This window comes from Macaca thibetana, chromosome 9, assembly GCF_024542745.1.
Source record: "Macaca thibetana thibetana isolate TM-01 chromosome 9, ASM2454274v1, whole genome shotgun sequence".
Lineage (NCBI taxonomy): Eukaryota > Metazoa > Chordata > Mammalia > Primates > Cercopithecidae > Macaca > Macaca thibetana.
In genome coordinates, this window is record NC_065586.1 from 106,904,820 (window position 1) to 106,910,819 (window position 6,000).

The 6,000-nt window shown below is 43.1% G+C and overlaps 1 protein-coding gene across 4 annotated transcripts in view; it reads left to right on the forward strand.

Moving 5' to 3' along the window:
• Nucleotides 1-6,000, forward strand: part of RBM20 (RNA binding motif protein 20) — a 195,079-nt gene that overhangs the window by 110,241 nt on the left and 78,838 nt on the right. Inside the window, exon 1 of one of the 4 annotated variants that reach the window (XM_050804355.1) lies at nucleotides 1,777-6,000. This exon is cut by the window's right edge and continues 5,593 nt beyond it. The exons of the other annotated variants lie outside the window; for them this stretch is intronic. The gene's annotated coding sequence lies outside the window, so the exon portion shown is untranslated. Of the gene's footprint in view, nucleotides 1-1,776 lie in introns of those variants that run through there. 4 annotated transcript variants of the gene reach the window in all.

Here is a 6,000-nt window from a genome sequence, read left to right on the forward strand (position 1 = left end):
GGTCTTCCATCTGGCATCACTTCCTTTCTGCCTGAAATGTAGCCTTTAGAATTTCCTTTGCTGGTGATGAACTCTTTGTGTGCCTGAAAACTCCTGGATTTCACTTCATTGTGGCAGGGTATTTCTGGCAGTTGTCTTAGTTTTCTCTGGTTGCTGTAACAAATTACTACAAACCTGGTGACTCAAAATGACACAAATTCATTTTCCTTTGATTCTGGAAGGCAGAAAAAGCCCATCATCAGTTTTTCCCTGGGCTAAAGTTAAAGTGCCTGCAGAGCTGCACTCCGTCTGCAGGTTCTAGGGGGAAATCTTTTCCTTTCCCAGCATTGCAATGCTGCATTTCTTGCACTGCTTGATTCATGGCCACCTTCTCCATTCTCAAAGCCAGCAGCCATTGTAGCATCTCCAAATCTCTCTCCTGTCACATCACCTCCTCTGTGTCAAATCCCTCTTTACCTTACATAAATTCTGAGATCCTCAACTTAATCACACCTGCAGAGTCTTTTTGCCATATGAGGTAACACTCACAGCTTCCAGGGACTATGACCTGAATATCTTTGGGGGTCATTCATCTTTCCACATCAGAATTATAGATTGGTCATTATTTTATTTCAGTGTATTAAAGATATTATTCAACTGTCTTTTGGCTTCCAGTTTTTATGTTCAGTTTGTTTTTTTTTTTTTGAGACGGAGTCGTGCTCTGTTGCCCAGGCTGGAGTGCAGTGACATAATCTCAGCTCGCTGCAAGCTCCGCCTCCCAGGTTCACGCCATTCTCCTGCCTCAGCCTCCTGAGTAGCTGGGACTACAGGTGCCCACCACTACACCTGGCTAATTTTTTATATTTTTAGTGGAGACAGGGTTTCACTGTGTTAGCCAGGATGGTCTTGATCTCCTGACCTCGTGATCCGCCCACTTCGGCTTCCCAAAGTGGTGGGATTACAGGCGTCAGCCACCGCGCCCGGCCGATGTTGAAATATTTGTTAGTCTAAGTATCATTCCTTTTAAGGTAATCTGTATATTTATTTTTCTCTAAGCTTTTCTCTTGGTTTTAATCACTGTGATCACGGATAACTATGATGGGTCTAAGTGTACATTCCTTTATATTTACTTTGCTTGGGATTCTCTGGTCTTTTGACCCCTTAGTGTCTTTCAATAGTCCTGGAAATTTTTCAGCTTTTATCTTTTCCATATTACCTCATTCCCATCCTCATTGTCCTCTTTTGGGACTCCAATCAAATATATGTTGGGCCTTCTGACTTATCCCCATAGTCTAAATCTGCTCTTCTGTGCTTTCCATATTTTTGCTTTTAATGCTGTATTTTGAACAATTTCCTGTGATCTAACCTCTGGTTCTTAATTCTCTCTTCTATTGTTTTTAATCTTTTGCCAAACACTTCAATAAGATTTTCATTTGTTATTAAATTTTTCCTTTCTAGAAGTTCTGTTTGATTCTTTTCCAAATCTACTAAGTCAGTTTTTACAGTTTTTGGTGCCCTGCAGATATTTGCAAGCTTGTTTACTTTTTCATGTGGTTAGCACATATAAACTTAATGAGTTTGCATCTGAAGCGTGTCCAGGTCTGTTTCTGCTCTCTGTCGTTTATGCTAGTTCTCACTCATGTTGCCTTATTTCCTTCTATGCCTGATTATCTTTTTTCTGATATGCCTGACAATTTCACTAGTTATTGCCCTTAAAGAAATTATTTGTGGAGATTCCCTGAGGTTTAGAATGAGTGTACTCTTCTTCTGGTTGCCTTTTGGATTTACTACAAACAAAATTCATTGTCCATGTATGATATAGAACCCGGGGGTGCAAATCTGGATGAGGGCAGGCCTCTGGTCACATCTCAGGGGTAAATTTATCCCCTTCCTACTTCCTGTCTTGCTTTGCTCAGGTTTCTCTCTGGGACCATGGGTTTGGGGGGAACAGGAAATGACAGATTAGTCCTGGTTCATCCTAATCCTGAGGGTGTGGCCCCTTGGGACCCAGCTTCCTGTAGATAAAGGTCTCCTGTAAGAGTCTACATCAGATGTCCTCTGGGCTCTGACATCTGTCATCCTTACCCCTTTGATGTCTGCAAGGCAAAAGCAGCTTTGGCACTCGAATCATCCTCGAGTCTCTTTAGGGTCAAGCTTTCTCCTTAAATCAGCCTGGTAGGGATGTGGTATCATTCAGCTCTTCAGTGTTTTTATGGTTACTTACTCAGAGTTGTTTTTAGCTGAAGGCTCATCCAATAATTCAATCACCTAACCTTCCCTCGTAGGAAATAGCTATTACATTTCTATTGTGTGTAATTATGCAATTGTGTTTAATATCTGTGTTATGTGTCTTTAGGAAATTTAGAAATTTATGGTGCAGAAAAAAAATCAAGCGAATGTAGGGCCACAAGTTTGTATTTGCTTTAAGATATTAGTAGCCACTTGGGAGATTGACCTGGTGTCGACGTCTTGGGGGAAAAAGGTGAGAGACTTTTACTGGTTGCACATTAACCCTGGGGAATGGAAAAACCCATCTTGCTGGATGCCATCTAATGTTTCCTCAGGGGGTAACTTTAATTCGTTGGCCAATAAGTTTCATCCTTGCCTTAAAAAAATGGCCACCAAGGGAAAACTACTCTTAGCTGGCTTCCCAGTCACCTCTGCCTGGTCCTGAGCTGCCCTGGAGTGGCCATCATCCAGCCTCTTCAAGTTAGGGCGGCTGGCTTTGATTCAGGCTGTGGAGACAGCATTAGTCAGCAGCCTCTTCTCCCATACATGCCCTGATCTTTAATGCTCCAACGTGCGTCTGTGACAATGACCGCGGATTCCTGACTGTGGCCACAGCTCAGGATACTTCAGTGGATAAATTTGGGCCAGGTTTGTGAGTCCAGTCCTTGGGCTCCCCTCAACATCACGCTTTAGCCAGTTGGTGTTGGATCACGCTTTTAAAACTTTAAACCTCGAGTGTTAAGAATGAATTCTTGACTGTTCAGTCCTCATATCCCAGATTTGGATGGAAACATCTGATGTTATAACCAACATGAGGAAAAGCCTGTAAATCATTTACAGATTCAGAAAACACTTAATGGGCTTCTCCTCTGTGAAAAGCACTATGCTGGGTATTGTGGAGTCCTTGCCCTCAGAACGCTTCTAGTCTTTCTTTTCCTATGCAGAGAACACAAGTGTGCCCACCTAAGAGAGAAAGTGAGATTTAGAGGAGCCACTGAGGATGGCTGTGAGAGTGATCTGACTAGGATGTTTGTCATCCCATTGCTCATGAGGTTTGATGTGGCTGATCCACCTAGCTGGCATCTCTTCCCTCCTCATACCTCAATGCACATTCCTCCCACATCTGGGCTCATGGCAGTGAATGTGACCTTTCTGTCCAGAGGAGTTCTATCATTTGGTCAAGGTAGGGAGGCGATTGTGCTTCTCTGTTTAAGACTCAGCAAAAGACAAAATGCAGAAAGCCTGAAGGTGGGAGCTAATCTTTCTGGCTGTCACCACGTCTCGTACAACCATATGGTTGTCATGATGTATGCATCAGAGTAGACCCCATTTCCTGGAAATCATTTCAGAATGGATACTGGAATTTGAATTAATAAAACTTAGATGGACCCAAATTTGGTATCTCCTTGCCAATTCTCTCAAAATTCAGTGTTCTGCAGTGTTCCTACACAAGTAAGGTTGGTGCACTTATTAATGTCACTAAGAGATCAGTTAAAGCCTCAGCAAACAATTGCCATGTGCTCTTTCAGGCGAAAACAACTTACAATCAGATTTGTTTCCTCAGCAAGAATTAGAGGATATACTGCCAGAGTTTCTCCAAGCTGCCCCCTCTTTTCTTTGGCAAGCTATTGGACTGTTAGCTTCCAGTCCCCAGCTTCCTTGACTATGAAGATTCCTTCCTAGTTTGGGTTCAGAGCACAGATTCCACTTGCTTTTATTTTGCTTTCTAATTGCTTATTATTCTCCCAAGCACATACTTTTTTTTGCTCTACTCCTCTATGTTGCTGAATATTTTGATCCTAAACAAAGGTTACTTTTGTACTCAGCTTGTTATGAGACATCAGTAATATGTGACATGTGATATGTTTTCTAACTTTTATATCTTTATACTCCCCGGGTGTTTGGCCATGGAGATCATGTTTTGCTGAGTGTAATATCCTTGCCATTCAAATTTTAATTGAAGTAAATAGTAAAGCAAAGCTGGAGTAGAGTGGGTCTTTCTCCTTCTCCTGTCCCAGAGGAGGCATCCAAAAGTACTCACAGAATATGCAAAGTATTAAGATACTAACTTCTTAAACTTAGGATACATTCCATCGTATTACTTGTTTTTGTATGTGCATGTGGACTAAAAGTGATACCATGTTGAAGACTGTCTAATGCTATATTACAGGATATTTTGCTCTTTTGCAAAAGTAGAGAATGAAGACAGTGCAAAGTGCTACACACAGCACTGGGCGTTGACTGTTGGGAGGTAAAAGGCAACTGGTGTTCTTAGAGGAGAATTGGACAAAGTTGGACTTTGGCTACTCTGCTACTGCGTCAGCACCCTCTCAACACTCAGCCTCCCAGATGCTCCTCATGGGACCCATGCTTAGACATTATGTTGGCCCATGGGAGGATTAGCTGCAGCTCTTTTGGGTGGCTTGTGTCCTCTAACCCCAGAGTCATGGAATAGACCCTACTGTGAGTTGTTTATTCATGATATTGAGCTCTGCTTGTGGCAGGTGCTGTCATAGGCATAGGGCATACAGCAATAGAAAAGACAACAAGATTGTCTTTGTTTTTTTGTTTGTTTGTTTGTTTTGTTTTTGAGACAGGGATCACCTCTTGCCCAGGCTAGAGTGCAGTGGTGTGATCTCGGCTCACTGCAATCTCTGGCCCCCAGGCTTAAGCAATCCTCCTGTCTCAGCCTCCCAAGTAGCTGGGACTACAGGTGTGCATCACCACACCTGGCTAATTTTTGTATTTTTTGTAGAGTTGGGTTTTACCATGTTGCCCAGGCTGGTCTCAGACTCCTGGCTTAAGCAATCCACCTGCCTCAGCCTCCCAAAGTGTTGAGATTACATGCGTGAGCCACTGTGCCTGCCCTAAGATCCCTGTCCTTATGGAGCTTATATTCCAGGGAAGGGACAAGCAATAAAGCACAAGATAAGGTAATTTTATAGTGGTAAAGGTAGGATAAGGGAGGAGGACAGAGAGTAAACCATATGTCCTGCTTTAGAGGAATCCACATGCACATACAAAATCCAGTAATAGGATGGGAGGTATCCTAAGTTTAAGGCATCACATATGGTTCACTGTCTGTGAGGTGGCCTCTTTGAGAAGATGACAGTAGCACTGGGACCTGAGGTTGAGACTCAGTCACATGAAAACATAAAGCGACGCTGCCCAGCAGAACCCTCCACCTGCCACTGATGACATGTACTGTGCTGTCCAGCATGGTAACCACTGGTCATATGTGGCTGTTGAGCCCTTGAAATATGGCTAAGGCAACTGAGGAGCTGTGTTTTAAATGAAATATTAGTAATTTAAATTTAAATAATGAAATGTGGTAAATAACTATCCTATTGGACAGTGCCGATGAGGGGAAGGACATTTCAGGTAGGGAGGGCAGCTTGTGCGAAGGTCCTGAGGCTATGTCACCCTGCGGATCCAACATGAGATCTCTGCCTGGAAGCTCTGGTCAGTTTTTAAAGAGCAAATCTGGAACATTTAATGACGCTTCCTGCTTCTGTTTTATGGGCCTCTGGAGAACCTACAGAGGAATAACAGTTAACCAGACAGGAGTTAAAATCCCTGCTCAACAAAGAACCTATTTCCTTTCCTAGGAAGGACTCATTCCCACATTGGCTGACTCACAACCCTTGACTGGTTTCCTCTGCTAATGGCTGTGGCCGGCCTTTGTCTGTGCAGGATGTAGCCTTTTCGTCACTGAACTTGTTCATTCTGGGAACGAATCCTGCCTTTGTTCTGGACTTGCATCTTCTGGTAACAAGAGGCTGGAACCCCTAC